Below are 26,445 nucleotides of genomic sequence, written 5' to 3'. Positions count from 1 at the left end.
CTCCCAGTCTTTACAACAACTGCATTAATGTCTGGCTTTCTGTCCTACATCCTGGAGGTGGGCGATGGACCGGTGTCAGCAGAGTGTGTCTTTGGCCACTTGATTTGGAAGTCCTGTGTGTAGTGGGAAGAAGAACATAAGGAACACAGCTCGGATTCCTTCTCTCCCCTTGTGGAGTTGAAGAGATGCCTCTAAGAAAGAAAGAAGGTAACCCAGTTGATGACTTCCTGGAAAACAATCGTGATTACTTACAGGAGAGACTTTACCAAAGGAAGAATTTTAGCAAAATATATGAGATTTCTCTAGGATTACTTATGGAAAACAGATCTGGAATGAGCAGATTTATGAGGTATAATTCCTTGGAAAATGTCATTACCTCCAAATACCTGTCTGAATATAAAGTGGGTATGTTTCGTATCTCAGCATACACAGCTTAGCGACCTCCTGAGGTAATCCAGGCCTAAGTGCATCTTCATGCAGCAAGAAAGGGCCTGGGGACCTGCAGCGGCAGTCCTGGACCTCTCTCTGCTTTGCTTCGAACTTCGGATTACTTGTACCCTTAAAATTATTCTCAAAGCTTGAGTCTGTGTGAATCTCCAATTCATGAAAGTCTGACCTGACAAACCATCTTCTTTGTTATCTCAGATGATCTTACATTAAAAGTTAGAGTTATTTTCAATCTATTTTCTCAAGCTTTGTGCCCAAAAATGTTTTTTTTTTCCCCTCTGCTAGATATGTTTACTTCCTAGGTAATAACAGGGTAAAGAAATCTTAATGTTCTTTGGTTTTGTTTGACAGGCTCAAGTCTGGACATAAGGATTTCCTGATCTAATATACAGCATAGCATATCTTGAAGGTGGCTTCTCTAATTAAACTCCACTAGGTGACAAATTCCTCAAGGTTAAGGACCAGGTGTAATGCACCTTCGGATCAGCAGTGCCCAACACAAAGTAGATGCTCATTTAAATGAGCGGTGCTCATTTAAGCTGGAGTTCAGGCCTGTCCTCTGCTGGAGTTTATGAATGAGATACGGGTCTGAGATAATACTTAATTTTGTTTTAGGGGCTTTATTTCTGACGGCAGGAGAAGATTGTGGCATAAGGTTGGAAGAAGAGAAAGCAGAAGACACCAGAGACTGGCTGGTATATATTTCACTGTCAAACTCCAAGCAAAACTTCAGCCTTTTATAGAGAAGGGAGCTGTTTTCAGGAGGTTATGTTGAGACATGGGGCTTAAGTCATTCTGCTTTGGTGACACATAATGCCACAGATTAAGGGAGAAAGGGGATCTTTCATTTATTTGTGGAGCAGCATTGCTCTGAAAGTGTGATGATTAAAGGGATTACCCCACTGCGAGTGCTTGGCTACTTTGGAAACCCTTGGAAACCCCAGCCTGGGCAGGAGTCAGTGTTGCCACATAGGAAGCAGTGGCCACAGAAAAGGTGCTATTCTCAAGTGGCATGGAAGACAGATGTCATTAAAACTAGTATATTGGGGGGACTCAAGAGGATTGTTTATGACCAAGTAGCAGAAAAGCCCTAGGATTCCAAATACAAAAAAACAGGACCAGAGGAAGTTTTAACGTGGTGGGAATGGGGGTTGTAAGATCCTATGTTAAACAGGCTGGAGCAAAGAAATACGGAAATGTACATATTCATGTCCAAGTGTCCTCAGTTGTGCCCAGAGGTTACTGAGCTCTGGGGAAATACTGATTACACATATTGGCTGAACGAATGGAAAGATCCAACTGTTTATTTTTCTAAGTTCAATACAATAAAGTATGTTTCAGACCAGCCATTAGGGCAGGATTGTACAAGAAAAAATTAAAAATAATAAACTGATTAAAACTCAATAAAAAAAATAAAGTTTAAAAATGGGGGTAAGGTGGTGGAAAAGTTTATAAACTTCAATGGGTATGCCCCAGTACAGTTAGCTTGTGCATAATATTTTGTTCAAAAATAGATTTATTATGATGTATTGACTGACTTACACAAGCATTGGGAAGGTTGGAGAAGCAGGCTTTAGACCGAGCTTCCAGGAACTCCGACCAGTGTTGGGGAAGCTGCCCCCAGAGCTACAGCAAGCCATCAGATTAGGAAGCCGCTGACCACAGTTTCACACTGCCTCTCACAATTTAGCTCAGTGAAACAAATGTTTCATAACTCCCACTCAACTCTCCTTCCAATTCAAATCTCATATTGTTGCAGAAAAAATGTGTTACAGCTCAGTGTTACAGCAACCTGGATCTGGGCGAGAGACCAAGCAGCACTCGGACAGTTGGAGAATTCACATTTATTATGCCAGCAGGCCCAGAGGAGTTAACACTACAAGCTCTAGACCCCATCTGTAGGTTTACACGGGCCTTTATAGGCTGCCCGTTTACACTTTGCAACATCATATGGAAATAAGGTATAACAAATGATGACTAATTAGGAACAAGCTTTGTAGAAATGGACCAGTCAGGAGTGAGAGAAGTAACCAATCAGGAGTGAGATCCATGCAAATGAAGTACTACAAACAGACCAATCAGAAGTTAGGGAAATGGACCAATCAGGAGTGAAGGAAATAACTAATCAGGAGTGAGCTCAGGGAACCAACAGAATTTTAGGGGTAAGTTCCACTTTCCTAGAAGTAAGCCATTTCAGAGTCAAAAAGTGAGATAGAGACACTGGGCCAGGGAACCGGATGGTGCTGGCAGGAGAGTAGCGGCCCTGCCTGGGGGTCCTGCTGATCTTTTTATGGGGCTTCCCACCTCAGTATGATTGTACCAGGTTGGTAGAACCTAAATAATGTCTATGACTCCAGTTGCAAGGAAATCTGGGAAATGTAGCTTTTAGCTTTCCAGCCTCTGTGTTTTGTGAAGACACAGAACAATGAGGTTAAAATAGATGCCAAACAAGCCAGTGCACAGAATCCACTATAGTTGGGATTGAGAAAACCCATTACTTCATCCCCTACCGTACATTGTTTATTTATTCAACTATATTTATTAAATGCCTGTTATGTTTCAGACATCGTTAGTTGGTTCTAGAAATGAACAAGATAAAAAGGGTAGAGAAAGCAACTTGGGTTCTTTTTTTTTCTTTTTTCTTTTCTTTTTTTAATCTTTATTCTATTTTGGAAGCAGAATTTGGGGTAGTATGATTTGGGGCTGAGTGTGCCTTCTGTAAGAAGTGCCTTTGTCTCCAGAGAAGGAAGACAGGCCAGGGACTGGCCCAGAGGAAGAAGGCTGGGAGCTGGCTGCTCAGAATCAGATGCCTTCCCAGCCTCGAGGGGCAGGATGATGGAGATCGTGAGGCTGCTTCATTTTCCAGCTTTGTGCACCAGGGTGAAGAGGGAAAAGGGATTTGGACACAATCCTTGCTCAGGAAAGAATTTATTTGGCTGTAATGTCCCTTCCATTTTATCTCAGAAGCTAAGCCTGCCATAGCAGCTAAAGGGAAGAAACCAGAACGCTCAATTGAGAAGAAATACAAACACAAAGAAGCAAATGGACAACTGTGCAGAGGGAAATTGACTCCAGCCTGACAGGCAACGAGGAAGATCATGGGTGCAGGTAATTCACCAATACATTCAAATATACATGGACTTTCAAAACGTAAAAGAAAGCCAGCTATTACATAGGAAAGTTCTTCCCCTAAATGTTTCCTTTTTCCAGTTTCTGGCTTAGACTGGAAATACTATGAAGAAATGTAGATGCTATGTCAATTTAAAAAATGAGAAAACTTAGCAAAGAAACAGTAAACGTTTGGTAGTATTTTAGAGTTTGGGTGAAATAAATCATTATTTAAAGAAGACCAGTATATTCATTAACATCTAACTTGATTTTTTTTTTCTTTTTTTTTGGGCCAATATTCTTAAAGAACTCTGTTAAATGCAATTGTCTAAAATGTCACCAAATCGCTCAAACCCATTTATATCTTCACAGCTTTCTTGTGAAAAAAAAAAAAAAGGAGAAGTTTTTTTTTAATGTTCCCCTTTTATAGATGGTAAAACTATGGAGAGAGAGAGATTCAGTGATGGGTCTAGTGTCACACGATAGCTGCTGTCTTTTACTGAGGGGCTTTCATTGGGTAGGCATTGAAAGTCCTTTACTTTCATCATAGTTAATCCTCACAACACTGCCATGGTGGATACGTCTGTCCTCATTTTACAAATTGGAAGGTAAGACTGAGAGAAGCTAAAGCAATGACTAGTGATTACAAAGCCAGCAAATACTGGAGCCAGCATTTAAACCTGGGCTCATTTGATTCTTAAGCCCATTGATTTTCAGTAACATCACACCGCTCTCACCAGAGCTGCTAATGGAATCAGTCTTGATATTCAGGTCAGCACTTTACTGACTTGACTATAATAAATCAATACATAAACATCCTTTTTGGCCCTCCTGTACAACATCAATATCTTGCATTCTTCTTCTTCTTCTTCTTCTTCTTTTTTTTTTTGGAGTTTCTTCCTTTTTCACATTCATTCTCCTGTTTTCCTCAGTCATAAAATCAGTTGCAAGACTGCTCCTTGCCTTAGAAAACTATGACCAGCTATTTGGATGGCAGATGCGATTGTTTTTGCAGAATACTCAACTGTCCTGTTGCGCATTAATGCTTATCCATTACCGATACCTGTAACCTCAGCTGATCAAAGGCTGGCAAGGGCCATGAGCCCCAGTGTCCTAGAAAGATGCAGAATAGGATGGATGACTTAATAAGCAAAAACAAGAATCTGCTTATTGCTAGAGGCTACTTTCCTGGTCCCACAAGTTTAGATCCACAAGGTTCTGTTTAAATTGTATAGTTAGATCTCAGAAACCATTACTTTGTCCCACGGTGATATTCAAGTGCTGCCAACGGCAAACAGCAGGGATGGAGAAGGACAGCTCTCGGCAGTGCAGAAGAATCATCTGGGAGTCTCCTGACCCCGTGGCGGGGCTCGGTGTTTCTTTGGTGGGTCTTCCCAGTAGATAATCTCCTTTCAAGGGACTAGTACTATCTAGCCATGGAATTTTTCATTGGCTATTTCTGCCAATAACAAGCTTTGTGGACAAATAAAAATCTTTTAATTACATTTAAGACACCAAAAAGTATATTATTAAGGATAATTTTTAGTTACATCAAGAGCTCTTAAACATATATCAACTTTCAAAGAGTTCATCAGTCCACTGAAATTGAAAGGAAGATAGTGTGATTTGTGCAGATGGGCACTTCTGGGTGAATGGGGAAGAGAACACACAAGAAAGGTCTGAAATAAAAGAAGGAACATAGAGACAGAAAATAAATTTATGGTTACTAGTAGGGAAGGGGGTGGGAAGGGATAAATTGGGAGTCTGAGATTTGCAGATACTGACTGATATATGTAAAATAGATAAACAAGTTTATGCTGTATTGCACTGGGAACTATATTCATTCAATCTTATAGTGACTTATGGTGAAAAAATATATGAAAATGAATGTATGTATATTCATGTATAATTGAAGCATTGTGCTGTACACCAGAAATTGACACAACATTGTAAACTGACTATACCTCAACTTTAAAAAAAGAAGAAATATAGGGCTTGAAAATATAAGCCTGGGGTAAATCAAAACAAATATGAATTGTACAAAAACAATTTTTGCTTTACAGAGAAAAACTGAAACATAACCAAAATATTGGATAGCAGTCATTATCTAAGGTGGGAGGAGGGTGATAGGAATTAAAGCAATCTAAATCCTTTCTGGTTTTCTGAAAGAGGCTAACAATATTGATTAACTTGAGATCTTATAAAGTTAAATGAGCACCAAGATATTTTAGGATTAAGAAAAGGGAGAGAAACAGAGTGTTGAATATTCAAATTGTAAGGAATTAGGAGAGGGGAGAGCAAAAAAACAGCTCAATCAATCCAAAAGAAGCAAGAAAGGAAGAAGAATATTGCGATTAGAAAAAGTAGTTTAATAGGTCCGAATAAGAGGATGTTGATGAATTCAAATAACTACAAGAAATAAAACAGAATAACCATCTAGGTGAAAGACAAAACTCATCCGACCAGCTGGGCAAAAATATGCAAAGTCTCACTGCGCTCTTTCTAAAAGGCACATCAAAATCAGAACACAGAAAAGTTGAAAGGATGAAAAAAGATACACCACAAAAATATTAAAATAAATCAAGTTGGTCTGGCTGGTCACAGACTTAAAGGCAAAAATAATTACTAGGAAAAAAAAAAAGAGTGAGCACATATTGATAAAAAGTGCAATTTTCCAGGAAGATAAAATAATTTCACCTAATTTTTTTTCCAAAATATGTAAGGTGACACTTGGTAGGCTACAATGAAAATTTGGTAAATCCACTATGGTAGTAAGGAATTTTAAGCCTATCTATCACAGTTATCGATACGTGAAGCAGATCAAAACTCAGTAGTGCTATAGAAAGTGTAAAAAACACAAGGACCACAAGTAATTTAATGAACATATAAAGAACATTTTATCTAGTTATTGGATAATTCTTTCTGGCACACAAGAAGTATTGGCTGAAATTTATCACACACTAAGCCAAAAAACTTTTAAAAATATGTCAATGAGTAAAAAATACTGCACTCTCTGACTATAAGAAAATTAATTTAGCTAAAAGTAATAAAGGGAAACTAAGAGAATTCCATTTATTTGAAAGTTTAAAGGAAAACTTCGAAAGATCTCCTAGATCAAAGAATAAATGGAAAATAGAAAATACTAAGAACCAAGTGATAATGAGAATAAAATACAAGATGTGTGGGCTGCAGTCAGAGTAGCAGAAAAGATCAATAGTCTTATGACCATTAAAGGCAGGGACTCATAGTTAAAAGACTCCTCTAAATAGAACACCAGCCACAGTTGTACAGAAAAAATCTATCAAATATTTTTCAAACAGCTAATTCTAATTGCATAGAAACACTTTTTAGTAAATAGAAAAAAGAAGAAACTTTCTTCAATTCTTTTTTAGAAAAACATTTTTTAATCTTTGTAGCTATGGCAGATAAAGGGCATATCAAACAGTGAAAAATTGCAGGTCAATAACATTCACAAACATATATGCCACAATCTCAAAATATGTAGACTCTGATTTCAGGCTTTCATTGAAAAACATTATGATTAAGTTGTATTAATTCCAGGAATAGAATACTTCCTCCATGATCTTTGTGTCTTCTGACTTCCATCATTTTTTTATGAAGAATTCAATTCTCAGATTTTCATTGCTATTTTGAGAGCAGTGTTTTTTGTTTTTGTTTTGTTTTTGTCCTCTAGATGGTTTTAAGATTTGGTCCTTGTCTCTGAAGTTTCATAGTTTTACTATGATGAGTCAAAGTGCAGATATTTTGTATTTATCTTGCTTAGGATGTTCAGAGCAGCTTGATTTGGTGACTTAGTTTTTTAGATTTGTTTTGGGAAAATATTTGGTTATTACAGCTTCAGAGATTACTTCTTCCCCTTCTCTCCCTGTGTTCCTTCCGGGTATTCAATTACATGCATTACGTGTTTTCACTGTCCTTCTTCAGTACTGCAGTTTTTTCCTTTGTGACTCAGTTTGGATATTTTCTATGGGGAGGAAAAACCTAGAAGCTTGTGCCTGCTTTGTCCTGGGCCTTTCCTCGGGTGTGCTTTCTCTGCTGGGTTTGATCCGTGTTCTTTGCTGTAATACACCATCACCATAAGTGCAACAGCTTCCGAGAGTTTCAGGTCTTCCTCGTGAACCGTCAAGCATGAGGAGGGTCTTAACAGCTCCCAAATCGATTCTATTTACACCAACAACAAAACTAACAAATCAAAGACTAAATGGAAGATGTGCAATGCCTCTAGACAGAAAATCATAAAATTTCAAAGAAAAACATTAAACAATACATTATAAATTTAAAGCTGTTTCACATTCATGAACAAGCAGATTCAGTCTTAAGGATGTCAGATTTTGAAGAGTTGATAGTTGTGGTGAAATTCTGATCAACATTTCAATAGATTTTTAAACAACATTGATGTGATGGTTGAGAATTTTATATGAGACTATCCAAAGGCTGAATACAGTGAATCTGGCACACCAAAAACCAAGAATTATAAATGTATATCGATTAGGATCGGGAGGGAGTGGTGCAAGGATTGTCCCGGTGATCAACGGAGCAAGAAGAGAAAACCCACATACGAGTTGTTAATTCTCATTTGATTAATGATTTAAACATAAAAGGCAATACTTCCAAAGTTTTAGAAGGAAACCCTGGAGAATATTTTTCTAAGCTGTGTAAGAAAGGGGTTATAAATAAGAGTCAAAAAACCTAACTCATAAAGTAAAATATCATTAGGTCTACGGTTTGAAAATGAAGAGTTGTGTTCACCAAAACATATTACAGATGAAGTAAAAGTGAGCTGTATTGCCAGACATATCGCCAATAAAGGACTAGTTTCGAGAATACGCAGACAACTACGAGGAATATTAGAAGTCAGTCAGAAGGGGACTGCTCCGAAAGGGGACATAGGAGGTTCCTGACTTTCCGTCCTGCCGCAGATCCATCAAATGTACAGCTATACGTGGGTCAGTTCCTTCGGAGAGAAATCCAGAAACTACTTGAGTTACTCCTCCACGTCAGAACTAAGAAAACACCCACGTGGAAGTGGGTAGGGAGCACTAGGACACGCTCTTGCCATAAGGCCACCCCCAGCACAGAGCCTTACAACTGGAGGTGGGAGGACTTCCAACTTCTAGCGTCTCCCCGGGGAGTGAAGCGTTTGGCTCACACATCCAGCCCCTCAGCTTTTAAGGCTGCTACCCCAGGGGTGGATCTCTGAATCACCTAGCCCCGGCTAGAGGACTACAGCAGACAAAGAAGTAGCTATTAGACACCGATGCACAAAACTCCCTGCGGCTACCCTTCCCCGGCTCAGTGCAGAAGGAACAGACAAAAATACCCATCTCCCTGCTTTTTTCTCTGGAAGAGGTTTGACTATACATTTTCTCAGCTGCTGCCTGAAGGTCTAGCTTCTAATCAGCTTGCAACTAGGTTGTGCTTGAAACCCCCAAAATCAGTGGGCTCTTTCCCCACCTTCTCCCTCTGGCTCACTCCAACAGTAAACCAAGTTGCCAGCTTCTCCCTAGAAGGAGCTTGTCCACACGTCTAGCACCTTGACTTTTATGGCTGCCCTCCAAGGGGCGGGCTACCAAATTACCTAGCTTTGATGGTCCAAGCACCACAGAACCATATTAGACAAACAGTTTTCAAATGAGCATACAAGCACGCGCTACAGTCATGGCCCCTGGACTCAGCACAGAGGGAGTAGGCAGAATGCCCATCTCTGCTGCCCAAATTCTCCCTAGAGAGAATATGACTGTGAACTTTCCTAACTACTGCTTGAAATTCTGGCTCATAATTAACCTGCATGTGCAAGCTGCCTGGGATGTTCCCAGGAGCCTGAACGAGCTAGTGAGTGTGTTCCTCACCACCTCCACCTGGCCCACCCCGGCAGTAAAACCACACCTCCAGCTTCTCCGTGGAAGGAGTTTGCACAAACATCTCGCACCCCAGCTGTTACAGCCGCTACCTGAGAGACTGGCTCCCAAATAAACCATGCTCTGGGAGTTAATGCAGGCTTGATACTCACTGGTCCCCCAAGATCACACAAAACTAAGAGGTGGTTCTATCTGGGCAAACGAGCAATTTCAGCAGCTCCCCTCTCTGGCTTAGCACAGAGTAAGGAGGCCAAACCAACAAGCACCCAGTTTTTTCCTGATAGGGGCTGCCTCATCTAACCTCCTGATCTCCCATCTCCGGGCCGGAAGTCGATCTTCACATTAGCCTTCCTTGGTGAGTGGCAGTGTTATGCAATGAGCGGTCCTCTGGGAACTTGAACAGGCATGAGGGTGTGTCCCATGCCTTTGGGGCACTGAAGGGTCTCAGCTCGCCTGCATCTAAGGGGGCTACAAAGAACGAAGATGGTGGCTTGGACAATCACAGAGGCTTGAGGGGCGCCCAGGAGCTTAGGCTGGGGGGATGGAAGAGGTTCATCTCTTATGTGAGGCCAGTCTGTCAAGCCTAGGAGAAGTGGAAGTGTTTTACCTAGTGTAAAAACATCAAAACAGACTCAAAAAAGAGAAAGGAGTCACAATTAAAGAACTTAACTTTATACCTCAAGAAACTAGAAAATGAAGAAGAAACTAAGCCCAAAGATAGCTGAAGGAAGAAAAGAACAAATATCAGAGCAGAAATAGATGAATAGAGGCAAAAAAAGACAATAGAAAAAATCATATGGACCAGGAATCACGTACAAGTCTTTGTTACTTTACTGTTCATAATAGCAAAAACTAGAATTGATGCAAATAGCCAGTGATTAGCAAGTAGATATATAAATGGATTTCTTATCTGCCATATCACACGATGGAATGCCACACAGCTAAAGCCACCCAAATGGATGATTCTCAGAAAGCTAGTTTCTGGTGGGAAAAAAATCAAGTCCTTGAAAACCATAAAGAGATATAAAGCTCAAAACAAGCAAAAATATCTATCTATTGTTTAGGTATGAATACGCAATTGGTTAAGCATTTTCTGAAGGAAGGAATTGATGTCTACACAAAAAATTGGGTGATTGTTAGTCACGGGAGGAAGTAGAATTATTTGGCACAAGAGATGGTGAGATAACAGCTAATATTCTTTTCCTTTTGGTGGTTGGTGAGCACACAAGTGTTTGTTTTAATGTTATTCTCCAAACTGTACATGTGTTTATACATACTTTTTTAGGAGGATATATTTCAAAATAAATGAAGAAAAACATTCTCATATCAACCATTAAAAAGATTAAATGTGGCTAATTTTCACAATAATGAACAAATCTCTAGAACAAAGAACTACATTATGAATTAGGGAAATTTCTGTCTATTTTCCATTGTCTCATTTATTTTGTACCATTAGAATATTCTGAGATATATTTTTTTAAGATTTTGTTTTAAATTTCTCTTTCTCAAATACACCAATTCTGTCACATCCTGACACTTTAAACTATGGCTTGAGATGTATTTAGCTTTAAAATGACTGTTCTTCCAAATAGAAATATTTGTGCAGAATGTCTTCCAAATTACTGTTAGGGCATTTTCAATAATCTTTTCATTAATTTTGCAGCTAGAATTATTTAAGTGCCTTAAGTCAAAGGCGTTTTTACTTGGCAAATCTTTCATAACCAAAGATAGCTTCATCACAAGAAGAATTACAAGGGGCCCAAGGCTCAAAGATATAACTGATAAGTTTGTTGGATATCATTGCCTAGCCTCCCAAGTGACAAGGCACTTGACAATGACATCGCAGTCGGTCCCTGAACACTATTTTCCAAACTTTCTCCTACGTGACAGGATTTACTCCTTTGGCAAGGAAGACTGTGGCACAATGTTGAAGCCATGGAGATGCATTTATTTTTTACTTCAAGATTATTGAATAGAACAGATGACATAGCTAGTCGGCTCAGTGGCTTTCCCTCGTTGCTGCATAAGGCAAGAAAAGGGGTTCTTAAAGTGATATTTACAGTGAGATCTCATTATGATGTTACACAAAGGATCGGGGGAAGGAAGCTATTCCAAGAGGTTCTGCCTTCTGAAGGGTCGTTACTGCGAGGCTCGGCAGCTCACCTGCTTGAGTGACATGGATTCAACTGACTCGTTCACTCTCCGGTTTGGAAACAGATGCTCACCATGACTCTTCAGTGTTCTGAAAGAGATGACTATCCTTTGAATGACTGTTCTGCTCTCATAATAGTCATTTAGCAAAGTCATCAGGGGACCACACTATCCTCATGATGGACGGTTCAGGGGCATACATGGCAGTGCGCCAGGCATACTGAAAGCCACAGGATAAACACTGCACATCATCCAGGAGTTTTAACTCCACCCTGAAACTTCGAGGTGAGAATTCAGGTAATTTAATCTAGCATGAAATTTAAGCCATTTTTACAGTGAAACAGATAAAGACACGTTATGGGAGGGTAATCACAATTTGCCTGCTTTTTTAAAGATAAAGCTTCAGGCTTCAAAAAATGTCCCATTTTTATCTAATCCTTTTGGGGATTGTGCTCCCAGACCCCTTACACAGTCTTCTTGGGTTATGCATGTACCTTCCATTGCTTTGATGGAAAAAGTTTGAGACACACTGCCCTAAGCTATTCCAGGATTAGAAGAAATGAGATATTTTTCAAGGATGAGTCTGGGTTGGTGTGCAAAGGGACAAGCCAGGGCGCTCCAAAGTGTTGATCCTGAATGGAAATTGACTTACTACTGTAAAATAACCTTTCCTTTTTTTCTGCACTAGGAATCACTTTACTTCAAAAATTCTGTACACCTGAGCTCATGGATAGTTAACAGGAGGTGAGAGAAGATTTTTACCTTACAGTAGGCATGACAGGAAGGAAAACGTTTATTTACGGAAGTTAAGTCCTAAAAGATCTTCTTAGCAAGTGAGCTAGGATATAGTATGGGGTAAGCTTTTCAGGCAGGACAAGGCAACCCATGACACACTGTGTGGACAGAGGTGTGTTCTGCCTCGGTCCAGTGGAGGCAAGAAAACAGTCTATTTGGAAGAACCCAGGGTTATCGCATGTCAGGGAATGACAAGATATGGCCTGTCATGGGTCAGGGTCAGGAAACAGACCACAAAGCTGAGCCAAGATGATTGATTGATGAAAAAACCGACTTACTGGAAGAGAAGAACCATCAAAAACAAATTATTCAAGACAAATGAAATGGTTTGGGGCAGAAATGGAAGCAGTGGTGCCTGCATCTCAAATTCCTCAATTATAAAATGGGATAATGCCTCCTTTGGAGCCATGTGGTTTAAAGAGAGAATTCAGATCATCTGGGATGGTGTCTGGTACTAAGCAGTCATTCTGGAAATGGAAGCTACTGTTATTATCATTGATATTTACTTATATGAAACCTACATTGGCTTATATGTGGCAGAATAAACCCAAGGGTTTAGTGATGCATGTAGGAAAAGTGCGAAAACTGTCAATAAGATACCAGCTATGAGTCACCAGAAGGGCTCTGTAAAATTCGTTGCAATAAGGACCAGTCACTTGCCGAGTCTTGTGTGGCCCAGTCTGCAGCCAAAAATAAACTGGAAGATGCTTTCTTCTCGGCTGCTCAGTCCTCAGGTGGCTTCCTGCAATCACCTCTACTGAACCTCAGTGATACATAGATGTTCATCCTTAAAATTCCCAAAAGTCTAAGCATAGTTTTATCTACAAATGAAGTCTCCCTTTTACTTACCAAGGTACCTCCCTATCAAGTTATCCACCCTCTATGAACTTCTTGGTGAGAAGGGCTGTTAAATTTTTAATGGCTCACCTGTGCTTCACATTTATTTCCAGTTGCAGGTCATTGTGCCACTTTTTTGATACTTCTTCCTGGTCACAGGGATGGCTTTGAGAGCCCAGGCTTGTGGGCACCACATGCTTAGACCAGAACTTCTCAAACTTCCCCATGTGTGCAAGAATTACATGGCATCTGGTTAAAATTTGGACTGTGACTCTCAGAATGAAACCTGAGAGTCCACAATTCTCACAAGATCTTAGGTGTGCAGAACACACTTTGAGAGCAAGGCCCTGGACTCAAGAAGGCAGGTGAGCCATGCCTGTGGCTCGTCAGCTGCTGGAGAGTAGGTTCCTCTCTGGCCCAAGAAAGCATCCAAGAGCGAGCCATTAGTAAAGTGAAAGCAAGTTTATTTAGAAAGATACACACTCCATAGATAGGATGTGGTCCAGCTCAGAAGAGAGTGGCCCCAGGGCATGGGTTATCTGGGAAAGTAAGAGCGGCCTGAGGTGTGGGGCTGGTTAATTTTTATGGGTAGGGTAATTTTATATACTAATAAATGAGAGGATTATTCCAACTGTTTTGGGGGAAAGGGCCAGAGTTTCTAAGAATTAGGCCCTGGCCCAATTTTTGACATTTTATGATCAGCCTGGGAACAGTCATGGCACCTGTGGGAGTGTCACTTAACACACTGTTGTATCACAGTGAGCGTGTCATGAGGCTCAAGGTCTACTGGGAGGTGAATCTTCCACCATCTTGGGCCCGGTAGGTTCTAACCAGTTTTTGTCATATCCTCAACAGGCTATGTCATTCCTTTCATGATTGTGCCCTGCCCCCTCCCCTCCTGTCTCAATTCCTCACTTTGTGAATTTTATGTCATCTGTGAGCAGCTCAGCAAAATTCCTACATTGGCCCCCAGAGAGTCCTACCGGGATGCAATATTTAATCATTATTCAAAGACCCAGTTTTAAATTTAAAAAAAGGCCTGTAACTCATGCGGAAGGGATTTACAGATGCACAGTGGGTTAAACCTGTGAGAATGCGGATTTTGCTAATTGGTAAGGTCTGCCCTTATGCCAGTTTACAGGAAAAATGACATGCATATTTTATGAAAGTACATTGAATTATGTATCTGTGATTATAAAAGATTAAGAAGAAAGTCAATTCCAAAGAAAATTCTGTTTGTTAGCTACCAAGAATTTAGCTGACTCACTTTGTCATTCTTTTTTTTTTTTTTCCTTGTATCTTTTGGAAAAACTTGCCCAACCGACCACAAAATGGCTCTGGGAGACTCAGCTCCCAGCAGGACAAGGAGACAAATATTCTCCTCTGTACAAAATGCCCTTTCTTTCAAAGGTATTTATTTGAAATGTCTCTTTGCTGTTTTCACATCAACCCTGAAGTTATTTTCCAGCAGAGTGTATATACATTTTAATCAGCATTATCTCAAGAGGAAATGCTATACTCTAATTAATGGCTCAAGGATTGTGTTCAGTATAACAATTGCCTGACAGTTGAAGTTTTGTGTTAACCGTATGATTGCTGTTTGCGCTTCGTATATTCAAAAGTCATGTTATTATCATCTCCAGATAATCAGCATTCAGAGCCTAAGCAAGGGAGTGCCACGTCGGCCCACGATTTTGTTTAACATGCCGCATTGCAGCATCTCAGGCTTCGGTGCAAGGAGGTCTAGCCCATTTGCTATTTCTCTGGATGATGGAGATTAAGATGATAACAGGTTACATTTTGTGATGCTTTAGGGAAATGTAACAAATTAAAGGGAAATCATGGTGTGCTCAATATATTCTACCAAACAATACTTGCCCTGTCTCTGTTCTTATTCTTCCTGTATTTCAGCTTCACATGAGAGAAACCACCTCTGGCTTATAGAGATTATTATATGAAAAAAGAATATTGAAGCATAAAGCATCAGAAGGCAGCGTCATTTACCAGTGATGTGCCATGACACATAGAAGTCCACAGCAGAAAGAGAAGTAATACTGATACTGTTTTTATTTAAAATATCGCCATTTTAGTCCCTTTTATAAGGGGTTATTTTTGGCATTAATTTTGATTTTTAAAGATATCACATTAAAACATTATCTTGATGTTAGGTTTTTGTTTTTTTTTTTTTAATACCCCTTTAAATTTTGCGCCCAAGACTAGTCCCTCACCTTGATCTTGGCCCTTTCATTAGAGAGGAGGTAATATATTTAACAGCCAAGAAAAGAACACTTATCAAAAGTGCTGAGCTAATGTCATTACAGACCAAGCAAATGGGGAAAAAGAAGATGACGAGTTGGGTTTTCATGAACTAAAAATCAGAGCTAGTAGTGTGTCTCATCCTTGAAGCTGAGCGAGCAGAGGAAGTGCTGTGAGCTCCTTCTCAAAAGGTTCTTTTGGGTTTTAACTTAAAATCATCTCCTAAGAGAAAAGTCTTTGTTGCGATTTGACTTCATTAGTTTATTCTAATTTTCTTTGGCTTAAAAGGTCTTCTCTATAGTAATTCACAACTTGTATCAAAGCCGGCTTGTAATGCGCGTGATTTAGAGGCTGAGATCCAACGGAGGTGGTTACAGGAGGTAGCTATTCCCCCCAAATGCCAGGCGATAGGATTGCTGTGTGATTACTTGGAAACTGAAGACTTCATCTTGGCAGTTGCGGCCTCCTTTTCCATTTTCATCTTGAGCTAGTCCTTAGCACAAGCTTAGTGAGGAAGCTGGGCTCGGTGGAAGAAACACAGGCTTCTGACTCACCGTTCATGTGATGCATAGCAAGTTAACCTCTAAGCTCACTGTGTCTGTTTTCTCTTAGGTTAAGTGGCAGGAGTAATATGTGACTGACACACATATCTCATCGTGTTGTTTCCAAAATAATTCACATGCAGTTGCTTTGTAAATTAAGTATTGCCTCATTTATTATCGTGGGTTGACCATGAAGTCACTAAGCTGTACATTGAAAACACTCCTCCAGATTTATCCATATGTAGTAGGTTGTAATTAAGGAGTACATATGGTTGCAATAAATGGATAGTAATTTTATGTACCATCCTTCACCACCTCCTTTCTCTAATTAGTCAGGAGAGACACAGACCACCCCAGTTAAGCAGAGTCAATTTCTACCTAATCAGTTTACTGACCAAGCCACCCCTGCCCTCTTCCCTTACATGGATTATTGCAGTGGCCTCCTGGTCCACCTGGCTCTGCCCTGATGTACACAGCCCTTCTCTCCCCACCCCAGCCCCCAGCCCTGCTTACAGTTTCTTCTCAGCCCAGCAGGCAAAAGAATGATTTTTAAATGTGAGTCAAAACACATCACTCTTCTGCTCAAACGCAGCCCATGGTCTAGCATCTCACTCAGTGTGAAAGCCACATTTCTTACAAACCCTAGAAGATCCTCCAGACCCTTCTCTCTCATCACTTGTCCAAATTTATCTTCCATCACTTCCCACTTGTCTCCTATGTTCCTGCCACATCGGCCTCCTCTCTGTTCTTTGTCCCTTGGACAAATGCTTAAGTTCTCAGTGGCTTGGTTTCCTCATCTTTAAAATGGACATAATAGTAGCAAGGACTTCAGAGGACCATTGTTAGGATTAAGTCAGTTAAAATACTTAGGACAGTGTTGACACAGTTACACGTAGAATATTTGATATATATTATTTCCGTAATTTTTATTACCTTCCTCTGACTTTTTCAGAGTGTCTAATGTTCTGACTCCTGAATGGACAATAATCTCTGAGGAGGTCAAATTACCTTGTTCTTATTCATAAGAAGCATCTTTAAGAGTTCCCACTGCAGATAAATAAAACTCAGAAACCTCATATAAATACTGTCGGATTTTCCTGGCCCTTGCTGCCATGTCTTATGAGCACACAGTTTTCCCTTAATTTTCCTTTAATTATTCTTTGGGGAAAGTTTTTTTTTTCTGTTTTATCTTGTGTTCCTTCTCTCTATTTCAGTTTAATGTCATTTTCCACTTTGCCTTCATATTTATAATCCAGCCCCCCCCCAACACTGGGCACCCTGCCTTTCACAGTTTATGCTCAGTTCTTCCCACAATTTTCCCTATGTCTTCTTTGCTCTCTCACATGGAGCCAGGGCGTGTTTATTTAACCTCTCTGGAAACCCTGTGTTTTGGTAGGAAAAGACTGGCTTTCTGGCAGTACTAAAAATAGAGTAGTTTCTAAAAGGAATGCACGTTGGGGCCAGATTGTAATCTGATAAATGGAACTTGAAGACAAGGTAAAGCTGTGGTCACAAGGAGAGCAAAGACTCGCACACCTGGGTCCAGGGTGCTGGGTCAGGACATACCCAGCAGCTAGGATGAGTTAATTATGAGCTTCCAACCACAGCTCCACCAGTCCTCGTATCTTCTGAGCCTGGAAAAGAGCCTGGAGGTGGGTAGGACCCAAGCCGGCCGGTGACACTGAAGCATCCTCAAATGTGAGACAGGCAAAGCTGGGGAAGGTAGTGGGTGTGGTAGGGACAGGCTGGTGCAACCGAGCAGGACCCTGTGGGGCCTTTCCAGGGTCAGAGCCCCTCATGCCCCGCACCTACTGTTTAGAAAGAAAGCTCTAGGCTCCTAGGCCTTCCCAGAGCTCCAAAGAGTAAATGTAATCAGAGGAGTGAGAGAGAGCAGAAACAAAAGAAAACAGTCAAGCAGGAAAATATTAACCGTTTAGCCATAAACACAGTCAAGGGCTTTAGTTCCTCCTCAAAGGCCAGAAATAATATCTGAGCCTGTCCTTGAGTTGTTTTGCAGATGCTAAAACCCCGGCCAGGTGGAAGGAGTTAACTACGTGAGGACCGTGAGCACATAGCCCCCAGACTGGCTGGATCCTGAGGACTGACTCTGCTGCACCCTGTGACATCACCCTGACCTCACCATCAACCCATCTGAACTGTGCACAAGCTGATCAGGCACCCTGCACCCCACACTCCTAACCTTACCTTTAAAACCCCTTCCCTGAAAGCTATCAGGGCACTTGGGCCTTTGGAGCATGAGCCGCCCATCCTCCTTGCTGGGCACCTTGTAATAAATGCTATACTTTCCTTCACCACAGCCTGGTATCAGTAGACTGGCTTTGCTGCACATTGGAAGCGCAGACCTGAAATTTGGTTTGATAACAGTGGGAGCAGTGAGCAGTCACTTATTAGTGCCTTTTCATGTTTTAAATAGGAAGAACAGAGCTATCTTATTCAAGTTATACTTTGTGAAAGAGTTTAAGCTTAATAATTTTAATGCTCAAGTCTCCATTTGCCTTTCAAAAGCAAAATTAAATGGAAAACAGCCTCCTCAGTGGCTCAGAACTATAAGACGCCAAATGGTTTGGATCAAAATACTTTTACCTCATCACCAGCATCAGCCTGTGTCAATACAATTATAAGAACAGAAAGAGCAGTTCAGAAGAAAAAGCATAGCTTAAGGACCAGTCTTAGAAATTCAAAAAAGTGAGAGTGAAATCTACAGTATGTAGGGAATCAGTTCTCTTGTTCACTGAGCCAGGCTTCAGTTTTCTTGTGCTAGCAATGTACCTGGTGATTACCTCAAGAGTTGTGGTAGGAATTAGATGAGACGATACAAGGAATGTCTTTGCTGTAATGTCCAGCATGTGGATGAGTGACTATATTAATTTTCTGCTGATATGTAACAGATTATCATAAACTCAGTGGCTTAAAGTCACAGACATTTATTATTTCACAATTCTGTCGGTCAAAACTCCGGGCACTGCATGGCTGATTCTTCTGCTCAGGGTCCCAGGAGGCTAAAAATCAAGGTGTTGGCTCATTGCACTGCCCTCTAGAGACTTAACTAGAAAATAATTCCTCTTCAGGCTCATTCAGGTTGTTCAGCAAATTCAGATCCTTGCTAGTTTCGGCTGGGGATTGTTCTCAGCAACTAGAAGCCACTCTCAAGTCCTTATCACGTGCCCCTTTCATATTCAAAGCCCACCGCAGAGACTTCCCCCTCACAAAGAATCTCTCTCATACTTTCAAATTTGTGACTTCCAAAAGAGCACACCTGATTAGGTCAGGACCACTATCCATTTTGGTTAGCTCAAAGTCAACTGATTGATAACCTGGTCACCATGGGAGTGATATCTCATCATATCACTGTGAGGTCCACCCACACTCAAGAGAAAAGAGATTATACAGGCAGATATGAGGGAATGGATGTGGGGGTAGGCAGATATCTTAGAATTCTGCCCACAACAGTGCCCATTCAATGACTGGTTTTTTTTTTTTTAAATCTTTTATTGAGTTATAGTCAGTTTGCAATGTTGTGTCAAATTCCAGTGTAGAGCACAACTTTTCAGTTGTACATGAACACACATATATTCATTTTCACATGACTGTTACAGTTTTTTTGTTATTGAGGTATCAATTAAGTAGACTCCCCAGGTGGGGGCAGTATTTCTAGTCAATAGGAATTCCATATTGATGGTGAGGGATTCGACAGATGTAAAACATGTATTAACAGAGTCTCGTAGGTAAAGATGCTTGGAAAAAGTTAAGGGGGATAAGGCTTCTTAACTCAGAGGTCTGAGAGATGATTTAATGATGACCCAACAAGCAACCGTATGTGAAATCACATTTGGCTTTAAATCCGCCTTGGGCAGGAAAGGAGAAGACATAAACTGGAGCACACGGTTCTTAGCTGGAGCACAGCAGAGGGGAGGAAAAAGCTAAGGGTAAAGACCGTAAAACTAAATTCAGTTGTCAAGGGGGCTCTTCAGTGTCTGTGTCCGGAAATCTTCTAAACTAGGGCAAACCCTCCTGTGCTTGAGGTGGATTTAGTAAGCGCCTGCCTGAAGCCAAGTGGGAGACTAAGTGTTCCCTCCCAGCCTTGTGACTCTGTACCCAAGGGGGCAACACACCTATTGAATCAGGCTCTCCCCGGATCCATCCGCACGTTGAACTGCGTCTGCGAGAAGGAATGAGTTTAAGTCAGGATTCCCTGATGAAGGCCAGCGAATGTAAACACTGAAAAGCCCACGTACTACCAGCACAGCTTTTGGCAAGACCAACAGAAAGAATAACAATCAAAAGGACTTCCAATCTTGCCTCGCCTTCTCCTCCCCTCCAGCCCCATTTGCTGCCTGAGGATCAGAACTGCACAGCACTTGGATGCTTTGCTGTTTCATGTTGCTCTTGTATCGACCTTTTCCAGGCAAGTACACAGATGATGCTCAGGAGGTTAATTTTCCAAAGCCAAAACGTTTGACCAACTTGAAATCTGTTTGAGGAATTTATTATTATTTCCATCACTGAACCATGAAAAATCAGTTCAACAAACAGCGTTCTAATACCCCCGCCCATCTTGAAGTGTCTCTAACTTCTTAAAGTGTTCAAGAGTTAGAGCTGAGAGATGTGTCATTTCCTTAGTCTCTTTGCATATATTCTTTTCCTCTTTTTTTCTTTTTTAATATCTGTGATTTTTGATTTGAGACAAAGGAATTTCTGGTCTGATTACTGTCAGTGTCTTTGGCTAATGTGGTTTTCTTACTTGAAGCCTTAAATAGTTTTCTTTTTAACTTGATAGCAAACAGAAAAATTGTTTTCTTTGACATGACTTGGACAAAAAAAGAATCCACAAATTAGTAGAATAAGGAGACAAGATGACACTGTATAAAAAAACCGACTATGTTTGAGTTTGGTTTTTGTTTTTGTTTTTGTGTTTTTCCGTTGGAGGACAAAGAACCTAATTTGTTCCTTCTGAGAATTTTTAGTATTTGGAAAACAAATGGCAACTCCTGGATGAATACTGAGAATCATCTTGAAAGGGAACATTTTATAGTCATTTTATAAATACGGTGAAAGCAAAAGATTAAAGTCTATGTGTATATATATATATATATATAAATATATTTAATTGTGGTATAATTAACATATAATATATTAGTTTCAGGAATATAACATAATGATTCAATATTTGCACGTATTGCAAAATGATCATCACAGTAATTCTAGTTAACATCCATCACCACACATAGTTACAAAATTTTTTTTTATCTTGTGATGAGAACTTTTAATATCCACTCTCTTAGCAACTTTCAAATATGCAGCACAGCATCATTAACTAGAGTCACCGTGCTGTACATTACATCCCACGACTTATTTATTCGTAAGTTTGAACCTTTGGAGCCCCTTCACTCATTTTGCTCATTCCCCCAACCCCCTGCCTCTGGCAACCACCAATCCGTTCTCTGTGTCTATGAGCCTGTTTGTGTTTTTATATTCCACATGTAAGTGAGATCATATGTTTCTCCATGTTCTTGACTTTAACGACGTACATGATTTTCTCCTACCATTGAAAATTCAAATATCTGGTCTTGAACTTCAACAAGCATTTATAACTTGTTGCTCTACTCACAGAACTAAAGGAAGCTGTAACAAATATCACCCTTGCCTTTAAGTAACTGACTAAAGACTTACAGAAAATGGAATGTTAATATGAACATGACAATCAGTAAGAATTTGTGAACCCTGAAGAAAACCCCCTAGATAAATGACCCAACAATGGGTTCCAAATGAAAACTAGCTAACATTGGTAAAATATCTACAGCCTGTAAAATCTCTTTTACTTGGACCATCTCACTTAATGGAAGGCTGGTGGAGAGAAGGCATGTTTATTGAGAGTCAGTGATGTGCAGACACATTGTGAGGAACTTTTCAGATACCATCTCAGGTGCCACCAGGTTCTCACAATGACCCTGTAAGAGTGGTCATTACTTCGATCTTAGAGAGCATCTCCCAGAGCCTCAAAGTCGTCGAGTTGCTCTGATTACTACTGCTGCATAAGAATTTGCCCCCAGATTTAGGAGTTTAAAATCACTTTTCTCTCTCTCTCAAGATTGGTTGGTCAGAAATTTGGAAAGAGGTTGGCTGGGTGATCTCACGTGGTCTCTTGGGTCATAACAGACAGATGGCAGTGGGGCTTCAGTTCTTTGAAGGCTACGCTGGGCTGGACCTCCCAGTTGGCCCACTCGTGTGACTGGCAGAGGCTACTGGTTGTCAGCTGGGAGCTCAGAGAGGACTACTGACCAGTAAGCCTACATACAGCCTCTCTAAGTGTGGTGGTCTCAGTGTAACTGGACTTTTTCCAGGTGACTGGCTCCCCCCAGAACAAGGGCTTCACAGGACCAGTGTAGAAGCTATGTGACCCTTTCTGATTGGCCTCAAGAAACGCTGGCATCACCTCCGCCATATTCTATTGGTTCAAGCCATCAGAAGCCCATTGGGACTCCAGAGAAGAGGATATAAATCCTACTTCTTGATGAAAGAAATGTCAGAATGTGTTTTAAAATGACCATACTTGCTCTAAAACAGCCACAAGAGCCCCCAAAATTTATTATAAAGAGCAAGACCTCCGATTGCAACTTCGGATGTAGAGTAAAGGGGTATTTTAATTGACAAATAATAAAAACTTAATGCTAATCAGGGTGAGGCTAAAACTGGTTAGAGGTTTGTGGGTCAGATGACGGGAAAAGCAGGGAGAATCTGGCTTCAGTCAAGAGCGGTACCAGTACCACTGTGGGAGCTTTATCTGTAAGCTGCTTCTGCTTCCGCCTGCATGTTGGCTGCTTGTCATGCGCTGGAGATAATGATCTTTCCAATCCTCCTAGCATCAGCCAGTGCCACCCAGAATGAAGGATTTCCTGCCCCTTGGTTCAAGTCTGGCATATTTCAGGGAATGGTCACACCTGTTCAGCCCCTCTGGTAAATCCTATTTGAATCATGTGGTTAGAACAATCATTACTAGAGGATTGAGAGTTGGTTGGAATGGGAAGAAAGACTGAAAAATTGTTCACTGTATAGGAATCAAGAGAGTTTGTGGTAATTAATGAGCTGCTGACTTCTTTGGAAGAGAACTGCTTTGGGAAACTTCTGGAAACCTTGCACAGAAAGGAATCAGCCTGCAGCTCTCACTACACCTTCCCTTGTCCACAGAACCCCTGGAAAACTGAGTGTGAGGCTATATGATTTAGCTGGTGGAGAAATGAGCCAGAGGCAGAGCTGACAGACGTGCCTTCATCTACACGTCGTTTTTCACGTATGTTCACTCCATTATCTCTTTTATCCACACATCAGCTAAGCACCATGAGGCAGGTTTTTTCTTCACTTTGCAGATAAGAAACCTGAAACCTAGGGATTTTAAGTGACTTCGCCCTAATCACACAGGGAATAAATGATAGAAGTAGGATTTAAGCTCAGATTCCCTTCCTAGTCTAGTACAATTTCCACTTTGCCATTGAGGCTCCTGATGCAAAAGTTCAGGCTCCTGGATGGCATGATAGATGGAGAAAGTCTCCTCTACTGGAGGGTCCAACCACTCAACTCTTTAATCTCGGGGTGGCTGCCCATTGGGGCATTTTGGCTTCTATAGACCAGAGAAATCCTGCCATTTTCATGGATGTGATTTTTAAAAGTAAATTTCTCTTGCCAAGATTATCCATCTCAAACATATCACCCCCTTTCGTAGACACTGTTGACAACCTCCCTTTGTGCACAAGCTAGGATCCAACCTCCTTAGCAAGGTGTAAACCATGGTAGACAGCCCTTCATCATCTGATCATAGCCCACTGTCAATCTTGTTCTCTTATCCTCACCTCACCCTCTTCAATGGCCCAGTCATGCAATCTAACATGCCAAGGGAAATTCTAGGCTTTCTCTTTATACCCTGTCAACCTCCTTAGCTCTACCACCTAGGGAAAAGACCTCTGTATAAGTCAAGAATTGAATAGGCGTTCAGGGAAAACACTGGACACCATGCTTTGAGATAGATCTTCTAGTAAGAAGAGTAAGGATTTTACCATTTCAACTGAGGGCAATGCTTTCTTGACTCTTGTGGATTGCTTACCTTCTCATCTATTTTTTGTTCACATTTGACTCTGGTGGTAAGATGTGCCTTGGACACCTGCTGCCTAGGATGGGAATCTGCAAGTCCTAATAGGACCAGGGTAGAATGTAGGGGAGACGGCATGGAGATCATTTCTTAAGGTAGCTTTTTCTAGGTCTCACAGAAAACATAAATAAACTTTCTTTCTCCATTCCTTTGCCTTTTCTTTCCTCACCAAAAGAGCAGTAAGACCCGGAGGACCAAAGCCTGAAGAGAAGAGCCCAAGGTGCGGTCATTCAGTCCTGACCTAGTTATAAACTCTGCTAAAGGGTCAGAAGGAGGCCCATGGATGTTTACAGACAGAAGAGTTCACTCGAGTTGGAACCACAAAGGGCATTAAGGGCCAATATAGAGCTACAAAAAAAAAAAAAAAAACAAGTTCTTTCATTTTTGAATGTACTATGTGCATATATGTTTCTCTGGAAAATACAGAAACAGCTGTTTTTTTTTTTTTAAAGAAAATGAAGTAAAGAAAGATGCAGCAATTTTGATTCACGACGTGTTTATGATTCCAGACACCCAGTGCTTCAGTGTGTGTGGGGGTGTGTCCCAGAATATAGTCCAAAACTGATTTGTGTGACTTATAAAAGTTTGTTGGATGTATGAATCAACAAATAGCAAATAAGTAAAATGCAGTTGCTTCAGCTTCTCTTTGCCTGGTCCCCCAGCATACCAGATCTGGTCAGTTGGTTTCCATGGCAAGGTGAGAACCTGGACTTGGGCAGACCTGTCAAGGTATCTGTAGCTCCTGAAGTCAGATGCTGTTGGCTGAGGACCACTTCACAAGTTCTTAGGTTCTTAACCAAAAATGAAACCAAGAGATCCTCTAAACTTTCTGTGCTCAAATTAAGGAACAAGCTCTCAAAACACTTTATTTGCTTGTGAAGACACAATGAAAAGAATATATAACTGCTTTTGCTCCCACGGGTTATAGAAAAACATAGACTATGTTTTATTTTCCTTTGGAAAGATTTCTTAAGAATCAAGTGATTAAAAAGTGACACATATGTATGTATATGTACAATGGAATCACTTTGCTGTACACCTGAAACTAACATTGTAAATCAACTACACTTCAATCAAAAAAAAATTTTTAAGTGATTGATGGCAACTTTGATAGAAACACAATTATCATTGAGGCTTTCTTAAGCTCAAGTGATTTTATAAAACTTTTAACCCATGAATCTATAAGAGTGTTAGTTTGGTTAACATAAGCCAGACTAATGACCTGCCAAACAATGAAGTTTTTCTCTGGTGTTTCAAATCTCCCTTTTCTGCAAACCACTGTCCTTATTTCTCTCTTCTGTTACTGCAGGCCCATTCTCCACTGGGGAGAAACTGTTCCAATTAAACTCATGCACAGGAATGATGATGGTGGTGGTGGTGGTGATGGTGTTGGTGATGATGGTGGTGGTGATAATGATGGTGGTGGTGGTGATGATGATGTTGGTGGTGGTGATAATGATGGTGGTGGTGATAATGATGGTGGTGGTGGTGATGATGATGTTGGTGGTGGTGATAATGATGGTGGTGGTGATGATGGTGGTGGTGGTGGTGGTGGTGATAATGGTGCTGGTGATGATGTTGGTGGTGGTGATAATGATGGTGGTGGTGATGATGGTGGTGGTGGTGGTGGTGATAGCACCTACTTTTTATTTAGTGTTTACCATTGACATGTTATTAACTCAAAGCTTATGAGCCAGGTCAGGCTTTACCTGCACTATTTCACTTAATCCTATCTACTCTATGAGATCAATAATCTATTTTCCCTTTTTCAGATGATAAATTGACACTGCCAGATGGAAATGATTTGTAAGAAGGCCCACAGCTGGTGGGTGGTAGTGCTGAGATTCAGTCTCCTATTTATGTGACTCCTGAGTCCATTTCCTTTATTATTCCAGTGAAGGTAACAATGGGCTGCTATGTCCATCTATTACCTGTCCTTGCAACATTTTCATTTTCAAAAGAGGACCAGTAGTAGAAAGTGGTGCTTGATGGGAAGTTAAGAGTTAGAAGTGGTGCAGCTCCGAGCACGAGTTAACAGGCTAGTGTAGAAAATATTTTCAAATTGCTGAGAAAGAACTTTTCAGACTCTTCCAAATTACAAATCACACCATGTAGAGAAATTTTCTGTGCTTTCCGTGACTGAAACGGGGATTAGGAGGCGTAAATGATGGCACCAGTTGTGCTGTTACCTAGCTCCAGGCTTTGAGTGTCTCATCTGTAACAGGAAGAAGGGAGACTAGGTCATCTACAGGAGTTGTTCCAGCCCCAC

Source organism: Camelus ferus, chromosome 10, assembly GCF_009834535.1.
Source record: "Camelus ferus isolate YT-003-E chromosome 10, BCGSAC_Cfer_1.0, whole genome shotgun sequence".
Lineage (NCBI taxonomy): Eukaryota > Metazoa > Chordata > Mammalia > Artiodactyla > Camelidae > Camelus > Camelus ferus.
Note: the sequence above shows the minus strand (reverse complement) of the source record.